Source organism: Haliotis rubra, unplaced genomic scaffold (genome assembly GCF_003918875.1).
Source record: "Haliotis rubra isolate DU_JTF1 unplaced genomic scaffold, ASM391887v1 Scf612, whole genome shotgun sequence".
In the NCBI taxonomy this organism is placed as follows: domain Eukaryota; kingdom Metazoa; phylum Mollusca; class Gastropoda; order Lepetellida; family Haliotidae; genus Haliotis; species Haliotis rubra.
The window spans coordinates 471,539-487,518 of NW_025767316.1; the positions used below are offsets into that span (position 1 = coordinate 471,539).

At 38.4% G+C, this 15,980-nt stretch overlaps 2 long non-coding RNA genes across 2 annotated transcripts; both read right to left on the reverse strand.

Moving 5' to 3' along the window:
* Nucleotides 1-5,637: 5,637 nt before the first annotated feature.
* LOC124255921 lies at nucleotides 5,638-6,982 on the reverse strand. Its single transcript, XR_006892790.1, has 2 exons — nucleotides 6,512-6,982; nucleotides 5,638-5,675 (listed from the first exon to the last, which is right to left on the reverse strand). It is a non-coding gene; the product is annotated as an uncharacterized LOC124255921 (long non-coding RNA).
* A 6,865-nt stretch (nucleotides 6,983-13,847) lies between these two features.
* On the reverse strand, nucleotides 13,848-15,008 carry LOC124255922. The gene is made up of 2 exons (XR_006892791.1): nucleotides 14,723-15,008; nucleotides 13,848-13,885 (listed from the first exon to the last, which is right to left on the reverse strand). It is a non-coding gene; the product is annotated as an uncharacterized LOC124255922 (long non-coding RNA).
* Between the last annotated feature and the right edge of the window lie 972 nt (nucleotides 15,009-15,980).

The following is a 15,980-nucleotide window of genomic DNA, read 5'->3' on the forward strand; positions in this document are numbered from 1 at the left end:
ATGGATCCTGAAATTATTACTGAATGGTTAATGTAATAATCGTGACGTCATCAAAATCACGCTAGGAATTGTTGGTGAAAATTACCAAATAGTTTGTTAATAAGGGTATAATGAAATGTTATGCTTAGTTCAATGATTTCTGTGCAAAACAAAATATGACATAACATTGCATGTGGCAACACCGTCTTCAAATTAGATCACCAGCTATTTACCACGTAATTCACAAGGTCGGCTATAATGTGATAATCTGAATGATCAATTCATTTCTTCTATAAAATATATGACTGCAAGATTTCTGCTATTTATTTTTGCAATGAGATTACTTGACAACATTCTGTTTTGTATTATCGTACTCGTCCCCCAGAGTCAGTACACGATGTTGCACTTCGAACAGTTGCTTCTTTTACGACACTTGCTAACGTTAGCCTATTGTGTCTTGGATCCACACTAAAACACTTTTACGCCCGTATTGAATGCAGTTTTGGATTGGTTTATTGTGCGAACATTGATCGAAAAGCAGACACTACGTGCTTGGCTTACAACATGAGACTGTTTGATTGTAATCAACCATGCGAGTTTTTAATCACTCTAAACATAACCAACAGGTGGAGCGTTATAATGAGATTCTTCACTATGTCCTTGTAACCGTAAACAACAGCAGTGTTAATTTCTGTGTCTCTTGTAAAAAATGTACTCATTGTCTTGCGTCGTTTCTGTTAAGATGCAGGACATGGTTTTTATATTGCCAATGCTAATATGGAAGCTTCACAAACAGGCATACTAATTCAGCATATAGCCTTTCACAGTAACGTTCACTTCTTAACCTGGCGTTATTGTCATTACCACTGCTATTACAGTCTACACCGCCACTGTAAGTATACGGTGATTAAAATTGTACTGTAATTATTGGGTTCTTATGAAAATGTACGCGGGATATACACTGTTGACATGTCTTGAAATATTGAATACATGTTGTACAATACCTGCACAATTCATTCTAACAAGTCACAAATATCTCTCACTATTATCCGGATGTATTTTTTAGTGACTGTTGTGAATATATTTTTATTTACACATGTTATGGTTAATATTCAAGAGATTAAGGGGCTTGCTCGAAACACAAATATTCAAGAGATTAAGGGGCTTACTCGAAACATCCTAATGCTTTGTCTGAAACAGAATTCTGGCTGAACCGATCCTGGTAGAGTGAAACACGGATATGTCGAAGATGAAGTGAGAGACACTTGTTCGAAATATCCAAGGCTTGACACAACCGAATATATGACTAAACATTACAAAAGCAGGGACCAAGCTTTTTCTCACAACCGTCAGTTGAACATGTCAAACTGTGTTTAAGTGTAAAAGGTGATGATCTCAAAACACGTCAGGGAAGACAAGCATGAGAGAAATTAATAAACGTCCATAGCAATAACAAAATCCAGTGGTTATTTCTTAAGACATACATCCAATCAGTATCTTACTAACAATACTGTAGGTATAACCTCCGTTAAGTGTTCAGGAGTTGCCATGACAAGTATGACAAAAAATATAAGATCATATATCAGCAACGTACAAAACATACCGTATATCATGCATATAGAAAACATATTACATACCACTAATATACAAAAGATATCATTTATCACTAATATACAAGACATATCATTTATCACTAATATACAAAACATATCATTTATCACTAATATACAAAACATATCATTTATCACTAATATACAAAACATATCATTTATCACTAATATACAAAACATATCATTTATCACTAATATACAAAACATATCATTTATCACTAATGTATAAAACATATCATTTATCACTAATATACAAAACATATCATTTATCACTAATGTATAAAACATATCATTTATCACTAATATACAACACATATCATTTATCACTAATATACAAAACATATCATTTATCACTAATATACAAAACATATCATTTATCACTAATGTATAAAACATATCATTTATCACTAATAGACAACACATATCATTTACCACTAATATACAAAACATATCATTTATCACTAATATATAAAACATATCATTTATCATTAATATACAAACATATCATTTATCACTAATATACAAAACATATCATTTATCACTAATATACAAAACATATCATTTATCACTAATATACAAAACATATCATTTATCACTAATATACAAAACATATCATTTATCACTAATAGACAACACATATCATTTACCACTAATATACAAAACATATCATTTATCACTAATATATAAAACATATCATTTATCACTAATATACAAAACATATCATTTATCACTAATATACAAAACATATTCCATACCACTAATATACAAAACATATTATATACCACTAATGTATAAAACATATCATTTATCATTAATATACAAACATATCATTTATCACTAATATACAAAACATATCATTTATCACTAATTCTTCCCGAGGGAGGTAGACCTGTGAGCTATCGTCTGCTTTCTGTAGCTCATATTTACATGTAAGGACCGATTAACCAAAGTTAGACAATTTCACAGTTCCCACACAACTTTTTCTTTTGTCTTGGTGAGGCTTTTTGTCACTTTCATAATAACTTTTAATCAGGTTATGAGCATTAAATATAATGTTTAATGTTTTTAACTTCGTCCATGTTTTGGCTCCGTTGACAGAGGTCACATATTTTTACTTCACTGAACATAGTATTTATGTATGAGGATGGCATATCTTACCATTGACTGCTGGGTGGTGCCATTGTAACAAGGAACGCACTTTATTTTCACCGTTTTCCACGATGCTCCTCTCCAACAGGAAGAGTTGTTGCTGTCGACAGTAAAGTAGCTGGAGTTGCAGATGTCCCCTATGTCAGCGGCAATGACGTCCACGTTCTCCTGGCTGTTTGCTAATCTGTAGTTATCGCATGCGACTGCAAAGGAAGAGCAGAACATTGTGTCAAAGTATTCACTGGTGTATGTACTCAGTATCCAGACATGGCATTGTCTCTACACCAATGTGAGGTACATGGCATTGTCTCTACACCAATGCAAGGTACAATATTTAGTGCTTGTTAGATTGTGTCCTATCCGGAATTCGAACCCACACTGTCAGGCTGAGGAACCAAATTGTCAGCACACAAAGCCAGAATCTATCACAACATGGTAATTGTGGCAACAGGGGTGTCTGTGGTTCAGTAAACTTTATCTCAAATTAAATCTATAACTCTTATCAAAGTCAATTGCTGCTAGTTTTGTCACAGCTGCCTTCCATAATATCGACTACTTCATCCAAGTGTCCATTGTTAACTGAACTCATGGAACTGATGGCTGATTGTGATGTCAGGGACTATTTCCCTGTGTATGTTTTATACTTGATTAATCCTTTGTCATGTATCAAAAAAAGAGTGAGGTTGTGCTTTAAATATTGTTATAGATTTCTAAAATATATGGACACTATTGGGACGTTGGTAACAGTCATCAGACATTATTTGAAGACATTTCTCATGGTTTAAATATAGCCGACTTTATAGAAGATAAATATCAGTTTACAACACAACTGTCTAAATCTTGGTATTTTCGGAACCAGAGAAGGGATATGCCGATATTTAGGTCGTTAACCTAGCATATTATGGTCACGAGTTTGATTTTCTATTTATTACCGAAGTCTTTAATTGCGGAAATTACGCGATAATCTACTTTCCAACAAAGGCAGGCTCCCCGTCATCGTTGTATTTAAAAGCAACGTGACGTCATAACATTGTTCATGATGTCATGTCACCATGAGAAAGTGATATTTTACCCGGTGCATATCGCATGGAAACAAATTATCCCCGATATGTTTGCCCTCGTATGTTATAAGCATTGTTATTATCATTCTTTGAGGTTAATGCCACCCGTTGAATTTTTTGTTGTATTTTGAGCGGTGAAACTAAATAAATGATTTCTTTGGTCTACCCATAACAATTAAGGTTATACTTCCACTGTATACCTTACAGAAAGAAGTTTTGACTTTACTTTGATAACGAGCACATCTGATCGATTCCTTGAAGCAAATGATGCCATTCAATATCATTTCTACATTATATTTTAAATGCATTAATCAAATACAACAAATGAGTAGACAGATTGACTGCTATGTGGCAAGGGATAACCAGGCGCCAGGAATTTATGATATCCTTTGCAAATGTAACTTAAAATTTCCTCTCATAAAAATACAATAATATGTAGTAATATGAAGAAGAAAATAATACGAACCAGGTTAAACGATGACAACGCAATATATGAATGTATGATCGAAACATAAATCATAATAAATCATATATGATCAAAACATAAAATTGACTTTAAATATATCCTTGCGTCAACATTGAAAATAATTCGAAAATGAAGAAGAAGAAACGTACATTTCAACGCGTAAACAAACAATATCCTGCCATTTTGGGATATGCTATAAAGAACTTCAAAATGTAACAGAAATAACATTAAATTATTGAAAGCTATTGCTCGTAAAATATGTCCTTGCGTCAACATCGAAAATAACTCCATAATGAAAAACAATTAACTTTAACTTTCGAAACATACACAAATAATCTCTGGCTTTTTTAAGACGTGTCACGAATAATTTCACGGCTGGTAGAATTAACATGAACTTATAGAAACCATATGCTAACAAAAATGTGAAAATTAGTAATGACAAAGCGTTTGTCACAAACATAGCTATTACCCCCGCCACATGTCGAATGTCTGAATGTCGCAATTATCCTCTTTCTGATGCTGAAAATTATGTAAACGTTACCGAAACTGTCATCTGATGCCTTGATACAAAATGCGAACAAATTCCATCCATTAGGTTTGGAGGTATCGCAAGAATACTCGCTGTGACCTTGAAAATAATCCGAAGGTCACTGAATTCGACTGGCGTTAGACGATACTCCCAACGCATCTTGGTACTACCTTTAAGCAAAACATATTAATTCTGTCTTGTATTCTCGCTTTTCACTGTGAACTTAAAATGAGCAAAAGTTTCCCAATCAATTGGTGTTGAGGGAATCCCGCCAATACACCTTGATATATAATTGGATCAAAATCTATTAATACTTTCCTGTGTTCGCGGCTACCAAGCTTGGCATGTGCAAAACTGTTACACCTTCGCTGTGACCTTTAAAATGACCTCAAGGTCACTGAATTCAAGTGATGTCGGTAAATCTCCAATCTACAGTCAGTAAACCTTGGTACCAATTTGAACAAAATCCTTCATTTCTTTCTCGAGTTCTTTCAGTAAACAGAATGGGAAGTCCTTTGAACAAGCGATTGTAGTTTTGAAATTGCTTTTTTGTGCAGTTTAATATCTAAGTTTGATTCTAGCCGACTTCTACCAATCTCAAACATAGCATATTTTGTTTCCTGAAGTTAGTGATGCATTTTATTGCAGATTTTACGTTTTTTACGGAGTACCAAGCCAATATACAAAGTCTCATAAAATGGGGATCGTGAGGCTGCAGCATAGCAAAACCAATTTGCTTGAGGCTGATAGATAATATGTAGAAAAATAAAAACATAAAAACAGCTGCATTTGTATCATATTGTAACCGGGACGTGAATGGGAATACTGAGGACCAGACACTGATTACGGGTTGTGAGATCTATTCTTTATTGACAGACACCCTGAAACACATGTTTACAAAATAAGTGCCAAGTTAAGGGCAAACATGTAAATATAGATAAATATATACAATCATTGAATCTCTTATATCATTTCTAACATTAGAAATGAGTGTAATATCAATTAATGTCAACAGGTGCACATTATATAATGTTGTTGTGGTAATAGGTACATAGCCATTAACACGTTGACTGAACCACCAAGAACGGTAACTCCTTGGTATTAGAATAACGTTTCAAATACGTCGTACCAACGTACACATTATGGTGAACGTGTTTGTACATAATACATAAAATCCATCAACTATGTGAATAACATAATAACTTTATACATATGACACAATGATAACGTTCATACCCTGTGCGTGACACTGGGGTGTAGAAGAGCCACGCCTCCAAGAGGAATATACTGCTGCTACAAGAACAAGCAAACCAAAGTCTCAATATTCTAAATATGTATGTATACAAATCACAACAATCAATAGCTATGGTTCGGTACTGACGTAACTATGTGTAAGCCACATTAGGTCATACCCAAAATCAATCACACATTCAATCATTCTGCATCGTAAGTACAATGCAAACCAAGTGCGCTATGGTTATAATGCACAATAAATAACCTATGCATAAACATCATTCAAATAAACAAAGTATCATAGTTTTAAGCATGATCGTTATTTACTATATCACTGCAAGATTGTCTACTTACCTTGGCATAATATTTACAATTGCACAAATATACTCTAACCTATTTTATTATCATGAAGAACATTTAATTAGCACTAATAACATTGTTATTTACTACAACATATATAAAATACTTGAAATATTGTTCCTACCTTTAGATCGGACGTGTTAGTTGTTTTATGCTCTGAACTGCGATCGGATTGAAGTGAAGTGCAATGGCTGACGTGCAAGTAATGTTTAGTGTTTTAAAAGAACCAATCAACACAAGGGGCCAAGCAAGTCAAAGGGCACAACACAAGCGATGACACAATCTCTTGACACCCCTTATACCCGTAATGGACTAGGCAAGATCTAAAAATAACCATAGACTAACGCTTAAAAATGATACTGCTTGCGTTAAAACTATAAACAATGACAACTTCAAACGAACCAAACCTTACATGACTTCATACCTGCCACACACTTCCCCTCCCCAACAAATGATGTCCCCATCATTATAATTTACCAGTGACAACACCCAGAATAGCCTCAGTTAGCTTCTCTGGCTGGTGAGCAAACATTGCCCCAGAGGCAAGAGAATTGAGATAATCCGCTCTCACCAACCAGTCTGGTGTAGCTACCGCAGAGAGAGAACATACTCCCCACTCCCGCATCCATCTCGGTTGAACTCGGGTTCGGCCTGAGCGTCGTGGAACTGGAGTTGGCATTTCCCTTTCTGCTGGCTGATTATTCTCTTCATCAGATACTTCATTTCTGAAATCGCCACCTGCAGCTGATGTCTGATCCGGCTGACCAGTATCTTCAGACGTTACTTCCTCCCTCTCATCATGGACAGCAATAGCTTCATCATTTCCTACCCTCGCTGTCTGTACTTCAGCTGGCCCATCCACTGATGAATCAGTGAACACTGGAGCATGATATGAATAGGAGTAAATGTCCGAGTCTTGTCCATCTGAAGAACTTTCATCATCCTTGTGCGATATCTCTGATGTGGCTTTCAGGGATGTTGATGATCTTTTCCGGGGTGTTGGGATCACTTGTCTGGGCGTTGGGGTTACTCGTCTTGGTGTTGGAACAGGTGGTTCCAAGTTAGGAATGTAGCCAACAGGCAACAGAAGATTTCGATGAAGTGTCTTCTTCCTTCCTCGCAATTTTCTTGCACAACTGTGAAAACAGGAATAGATGGATTAGGTTGATTCACAACAATATACACGTCATCTTCCCATTTGTTAGCCAGCTTGTGTCGTCCCGCAAAGGCTACAATTTTACAAGGACTCTATCTCCGACCTCGAGTGTTGCAGCACGCGAGCTCTTTGATCGTAATTTGATTTCTGTTTGGACTGAGCCTTCTTTGCTGATGCAGATGCCAATTCATATGCTTGCTTCAAACGTTCCCTGAGGGACTTGGTGTATTCAGAAATAGATCTGGATTTTCCTGGCTCTATGTCCAATCCAAAAGCCAAATCGACAGGTAATCTAGGGGAGTCTTCCGAACATCAAAAAGAATGGAGATGCTGATGTTGTCTCATGTCTTACACAATTGTAGGCATGTACCAAGGGACCTATATGGGCTTTCCAATTCCTTTTCTGGTCGGGATCCAGAGTGCCTAGCATGTTACAGAGTGTTCGATTGAAGGCTTCGCGACATACCATTGCCCATGGGATGGTAATGGCGTGGTTTGGGACTTCTCAATTTTCAACAGTTGGCACAGTTCCTGCATCACTTTACCAGTGAAATTAGCTCCTTGATCTGAATGTATCCTCCTTGGTAGTCCATAGTGAATGACAAAATTTGTGAAGAAAGTTTCAGCAGTTGTTTTGGCTGACATGTTTCTTGCTGGATATGCTTGGGCATATCTGGTAAAGTGATCAGTTACAACTAGAACATGCTCCAATCCACCTTTTGATGGTTCCAACGTCAAGAAATCCATACATACAAGTTCCAAAGGTGCTGATGTCTGGATGTTTACCATTGGAGCTCGGCTTGTTGGTGTTTTCCTTCAAGACAGCGTTCACAATTTTGCAAGTGTGCTTCAACATCATTTGACATCGCAGGCCAGTAGAATCTATCCCTCAAAAGTGCTAAAGTTCTATCTCTACCTGGATGTCCAACGTTGTCATGTAAACTGCGAGTGCTGCAGTGCGACATTTCATCGGTAGAACCAACTGTTCTCGGTCTTCTCCATCTACAGTGGTAATTCTATAGAGAACTCCCCTCTTCATTTGGAATTGGATAACGCATTTCAATAATGATTTCACTTCAGGATCATTGATGTACTGCATCCTATTTGGAGATGTGCCATTTCTCAAGTGTTCTAGGATTATCCGAAGAGATGAATCTTTGGCTTGAGCTCTCCTCCATTCCCTTGCATTCAGCTCGCACTGATCATCCTCAAGCTCCGTATCCTCTTCAATTGTATTCATAGAGAAGCACAGACTTTCAACCAAACTTGAGACATGGATGGTATCACAAATGGCTCTCACAGATTCCTGAGATATTTGCTCATCTTCAACATAATCCTGATGATCTGGTAGCGAGATAATGCGTCCGCATCAATATTAGCCTTTCCTGGACGGTACTTGATACTGAAGTTGTAGTTTGCTAGTGCAGCCAACCACCTATGCCCAGTTGCATCGAGTCGAGCACTGGTAAGTACATAGGTTAAAGGGTTGTTATCAGTGAACACAACAAAATCATGCCCATACAAATAGTCATGGAACTTTTCTGAGATGGACCATTTCAAACACAAAAACTCAAGTTTATGTGCTGAATAGTTCCTCTCAGAACGTCCTAATGCTCTACTTGCATAGGCAATGACACGCAGATTGCCATTCTGGAGCTGATACAACACTGCACCCAACCCATGTGTACTTGCATCAGTATGGAGTTCAAAGGGTTGTGAATAGTCTGCATAGCCTAGTACAGGAGGGGAACACAGGCGGTGCTTTAACTCACTGAATGCTTCTTCCTGTTTTGGGCCCCAGATCCAGTCTTGATCCTTGGATGGTTGTCTAGATTTCTTCGAAGCAGATTTGGGCATAAGCTCAGAGAGAGGCCTTGAAATCTTTGAAAAGTCCTTGATGAATTTGCGATAGTAACCTCCAAATCCAAGAAATCTTCTGACTTCCTCTGGATTAGAAGGTGTTGGCCAATGTCTTATCTTGTCAATCTTGTCCGGATCAGCTTCAATCCCAGCTTCAGATACGATATACCCTACATATCGAACCTTTCGCTTAAAAATTTACATTTCTTTGGGGCAAGCTTTAAGCCACATTCTTTGAGACGACGAAAAACAAGTTGTAGCCTCTCAAGGTGTTCCTCATAGGTCCTGGAAAATATGATAAGGTCATCGAGGTAGATGAGGCATATTTTGAGATGGAGACCCCAGGCATTCTTCCATGAGTCGCTGATAGGTAGCCGGTAGCGCGTTTGATAATCCAAATGGCATTCTGTTGTATTCAAAGAACCCGAAGCGGTCCAATGGTAAATGCTGTAACGAGACTTGTGGTCTTCCTCGATTTCAACTTGGTGGTACCCGCTCTTCATATCTAGTACTGAAAAGTACTTCATACCACCAAGACAATCCAATAGCTCTTCAATCCTCGCAAAGCGTATGAGTCCTTGATGGTACGCTTATTCAGCTGGCGATAATCAACACACATCCTTAGTCGACCGTCCCGTTTGCGAACCAGTACAATGTTGGAAGCCCAAGGGCTGTGCGATTTCCTAATAACCCAGCAGATAAGAGCTGTTGTAGGTGACTGCGAACTTCCTCATACATAGCAGGAGGTATGCGCCGATGCCGCTGTTTGAATGGTCTATTATCCGTGAGTTCTATTCGATGATGAACCATTGAAGATTGTCCAATATCCTCCTCATTCTTTGAAAATATATCCTGAAATCTCATGATCATATCCAGTCCATGTTTAATCTCCTCCTCTGATAATCCTTCCTTATCAATATCTATCTGATCCAATAACACATCTGCTTCAACAGGTAGGCATTTGGGTGAATCATGTATGGTTACTGGTTGAAGTTCACAGAGAAGAGCCTTTGGAGGTATACATAAGGTCTGCGTGGTCACATTTGAGATGTGTACATTTACAATCTCTGGCCTTGAACTATTGTAAGTGATGAGTGTTGGAGCAACATCAATATCTGCCGGTAGTGATGACCTGTGGGTAGGCTGAAGAAGTGCACAAATTCCTGGCGATGTCAATCCCTTCGTGATCCGACCCTTTATGATAACATTACTATTTGGAGGAATGATCATATTCTGAGTCTCAGTGCTCCTGACTAAACCAAGACGCCATCCATTGCGTACTAACTCTTTCTCTCTGAGTGCAATGCTTCTGTAGGCCAAGTACCAAGGTGTATGTAAATCTGCCCTCTGTAGGAATTTTGGTCCATGGAGTTGCCTACATTCATCCAAAAGACATTGCAAAACATTGGTACCCAGCAAGGCAGGGACACGTGCATTATACCTTGTTTCAGGAACAACCAAGAGTAGACTGGAGACAGGATTTTGAGGGCTGATACCTCCACCTGTAAGGATAATATTAACTTGTATATATCCCTGATATGGAAGTGACTGACCACCAGCACATTCGATGTCCAAAATATCTCCAATGGGTTCAAGCGCAATGTGCTGCAAATGAGATTTGTAAAAGGTCTCAGAGACAATTGACACAGTAGCTCCTGTGTCCACTAATGCTTGTACGGGCACTCCTTCAATTACAATCTCAACTTCATTACTGTTTCCAACTAATCCATCTGGTACTGTAGGGCGTGATGAACAACCTAAGGGCAGCCCCTTCCCATAGGCCTGGGCCAGTTTAAAGGATGACGTAGGTGATCAAGTCTCACTCTGCATCCCCGAGCAATATGACCTGGGTAACCACACCTAAAACATCTAGGCAACTCTTCATTAGTGTTGTTCCACAGTGTCCCTCTCTCTGGTGGAGAGACATATCCAGTTGTTCCTTGTGTTGAATAAGGATGCATCCCTGATGCTTGTAGGTCAGTTCCATATGGCTGTTCATTGGTGACATCAAAACCTGGATGTGTAGAAAGAAATGGCTTGGATTGTGAACCAGTGTATGCTGGAGATTTTCCTTTGCCTCCACTTGATACTTTTCTCTCAGGTCTGTGGGGATGATTGACTCTGGGGGTTTGAGAAACTGGGGTGTACTTGGGATGGCGGAGTTGAAACCTGGTGCTGGTAAACTTGACCCTGATGTTGGCACCTGAGCTCTGCAATCTCTGCTCTTATTTCCTTCACCATTTCCTTCAAGTCAAGAACTTCTTGCTTTGAAGCTGCCTCAGCACTATCTGGAAGTGAAAGCCATTTTAGCTGTAGCTGACTTTTTTCTCTGCCGTGGGCTTGTTTCTGTTAAGGTCAAATTCCACTTCTCGCTTGAACAAAGGCGTAGTTCATCGAAATTAGAAATGACCTCATATTTGTGCGCAGCCAAGCTTTTCAATCCAGGTTTGAGCCCATCCCACATTTTGCTCGAAGCATCTCATCCTGTTCGTCCAAGGTTAAGTGGCTGCTCTGATATCTGATACATAAGGTTCTCAAGGCTGACATCCCATGCCGACACATCCTCATCTTCCTTCTGAGATGCACCATAAAACTGTGACATAAGACTCTCCTTCCTCCTAAGTGTACCGAATGCACTCCTGATTTTAGCTAATATATCCTCTGTGCTTGCTTTATGGCCTAGTTTCATGGATATTAAAGCTGCTTCTCCTTTGAGAGATTTCCTGATAGCTTGTAAGACAACTTCACGTGTATGAGTCTTTGACTGTAGAAGACAGTCAACTTCATATCTCCACAAATCATATGTAGTATCCTTGTCTGTCTCTCCACTAAATATGGGAAGCCTAGGGAAGTGATGGTAACTTGTAGTTGAGCTTGTCCCAGGATCTGTGGGATCATTGTTCCCAGTAGGTATCTTGTGGGCTGTTCCTTCCTCCAGTTTAATCAAGGGCCCTTCCTGTTGTGCCATTCCATGAATCCATTGTTTAAAGTCCTCCCCTGTGTCGACTTTGGGAGACATTCCCATCTTCTCAAACACTGTTAGTAGACTTTTCAATCCATCCTTATCAAGCTCCATTGTTGTAGAGATATAGAGGGGAAATGAACTAGAAGTTGACACAAAGTTGACACTGTGAACGTGTAACTAAATATGCTTAACTCGCAATAAACCGATTGATCCCCACTGGATACCAAGCTGCACCGTCAAAGGCAAGTGAAATCCTGAACTAGTTCAATCAGGTATAATCAGAATACAAGAATGAATGGGTAATTGGCTAAGATATTTGGCCAAAGTATGAGTTGAAAAGAATGAGAAAAGAACAGAGTCCTATTGGAGTTGGTAACTAAGTTGTTTTGTTTCTTTAAAGAAACGTCATACAAGATTACCAGCAACAATAAACCTTCGAAACAATTATTCAAGCCCAAAACCTGAACAATAACTACACAACTAAGTAATGATTGACAGGTTATGCAATTTAGAGTTCGACAGGACAAACAAGCGGGAGTGTGAATTCAATCACCAGCATATCAGCATATACAACAGTCTACCTGCACGATAAACGGATAGATGGGGGAAACATTGGAATTAGTAAACAGTATGGTTACAGTGCAGTGCAATCTAGTGCAGTGTAGATGTAAGGCGTCACTGTGGTACAAGTATCACTGGGTTTAAGTCCCTAATTAAAGTTTATCTAAGTTTAGATGTCACCAAATTAATCTATAGGGTAGAGCTGAAAAGTAAAGATCACACTCTCACACTTACATGCGGACCTGAAATATGATCTGATGCTAAGAAATAACTAATCAAGCAAAGCCAGTAATTGTACAAATAAAATATCTAAATTATACTGACTGAAATGATCTAAGTTAAAATTCAATGTGTGGATCCACAAACTAACTAAACAGGTTGGTACCAACGGAGTCAAGAGAACACACACAAACTATGGCCGGCCCTTAACTAAAGGAATTGAATCAACACCCACTGCTTCATAATGTAAGTACAATTGCTCTATGGCATATGATGGATGACAATAAGGTCTTTATTGTGGCAAGTACTTGGACAAAGTTAAGTAAATTCAAACCAAGAGGTATTGGGTCAGGTAAATATATCACATCAAGTAAGTCACGTGACGCACATAATGCACAGTTCAATAAAGTCAGAACTCATGAGCACACGCTTATGACACACAAGTCTCCAGACTCAGCTCAAGTCAGCTCAAGTCTCATATGTCCGAGGTAATCACAGAACAAGTCCCAGCACTGGTGTTACAATCAGTCCTGTAAATGAAACCTGTGCACTGACCGGTTCAACGAACAGCAAGATGCAGGCAATGCTTCATCCTTCTCAACCTGTGGTGGCTCTGTCATCAATAGTCTGCAAAGATCCTCACTGGGGCTCCATTATGTAACCGGGACGTGAATGGGAATACTGAGGACCAGACACTGATTACGGGTTGTGAGATCTATTCTTTATTGACAGACACCCTGAAACACATGTTTACAAAATAAGTGCCAAGTTAAGGGCAAACATGTAAATATAGATAAATATATACAATCATTGAATCTCTTATATCATTTCTAACATTAGAAATGAGTGTAATATCAATTAATGTCAACAGGTGCACATTATATAATGTTGTTGTGGTAATAGGTACATAGCCATTAACACGTTGACTGAACCACCAAGAACGGTAACTCCTTGGTATTAGAATAACGTTTCAAATACGTCGTACCAACGTACACATTATGGTGAACGTGTTTGTACATAATACATAAAATCCATCAACTATGTGAATAACATAATAACTTTATACATATGACACAATGATAACGTTCATACCCTGTGCGTGACACTGGGGTGTAGAAGAGCCACGCCTCCAAGAGGAATATACTGCTGCTACAAGAACAAAGCAAACCAAAGTCTCAATATTCTAAATATGTATGTATACAAATCACAACAATCAATAGCTATGGTTCGGTACTGACGTAACTATGTGTAAGCCACATTAGGTCATACCCAAAATCAATCACACATTCAATCATTCTGCATCGTAAGTACAATGCAAACCAAGTGCGCTATGGTTATAATGCACAATAAATAACCTATGCATAAACATCATTCAAATAAACAAAGTATCATAGTTTTAAGCATGATCGTTATTTACTATATCACTGCAAGATTGTCTACTTACCTTGGCATAATATTTACAATTGCACAAATATACTCTAACCTATTTTATTATCATGAAGAACATTTAATTAGCACTAATAACATTGTTATTTACTACAACATATATAAAATACTTGAAATATTGTTCCTACCTTTAGATCGGACGTGTTAGTTGTTTTATGCTCTGAACTGCGATCGGATTGAAGTGAAGTGCAATGGCTGACGTGCAAGTAATGTTTAGTGTTTTAAAAGAACCAATCAACACAAGGGGCCAAGCAAGTCAAAGGGCACAACACAAGCGATGACACAATCTCTTGACACCCCTTATACCCGTAATGGACTAGGCAAGATCTAAAAATAACCATAGACTAACGCTTAAAAATGATACTGCTTGCGTTAAAACTATAAACAATGACAACTTCAAACGAACCAAACCTTACATGACTTCATACCTGCCACAATATTCTAGGTGAGGCTGACTACTATTTGAACGTCCCTCGTAGTTATACCCGTTAGAACACCCACCGACCTCTCCGACTCTACATGCATGCAAGTGTGTTAGATATACCTGTTAGAAACCCAAGAGTAGAGTAGACTGGCGTTTATGACTTAACCATTGGAGGCACAAATGTTAATGACTTTGGTACTTGGACGTCTGGTAGTAATGTTATTTACAATGTAAATGTCTGTGGCCTGACGCAACACGCCATAAGACGGCAGTCTGTGATGAAACAAGAATATGAGGTGATCTACAAGCTGAGTGAAGTATAAAATAATGTGTTCTTAAATCTACAAAATCCCAACATACTGAAAATGCAACGCATTTTCGACAAAAGTCAAAGTCGATGCTAAAACAAACATATCTGGGCATCATATATGTAGATCACCGCATGCTTCCTTGTACTTAGACTCCAAAGACGGTGCCACTTATGTATCAGAATAAAATATAATGGTCATTCATATACATATGGAGAAGTGGTGCCTTTTTTGTTGCCGACGAAAGTGGGTCACTCTACTATAAAGATTATCATTATTTACCATACTATAACTATTTCTCGTGAAATAAAAACTCACCCCCATAATACTGCCACCCACTCTCGAACATACCATCACTGGTTTGGTCAAAAGCTTCTGAGTGGAGTCTACACGTTTTGGTGAGAGGGTTGTACAAGACCAGGTTACACAAAACCCGCCACTGACACCGAGAAAAGCATTCAGCCCTCATGTCCACCTGGTTCATCTCTTCTATCAGGCTCCCGGTAAACACCAGATCATCCATCTCAGGCCTCCAGTGGAATGTCACATTGGTGCAAGTGTCCATATTGTACACACATGGATACAGAATATGAAGTAAAACGACACATATTTCCAAAATGTTCACTGACTGTAGAAACACCATTGCCTGTCACT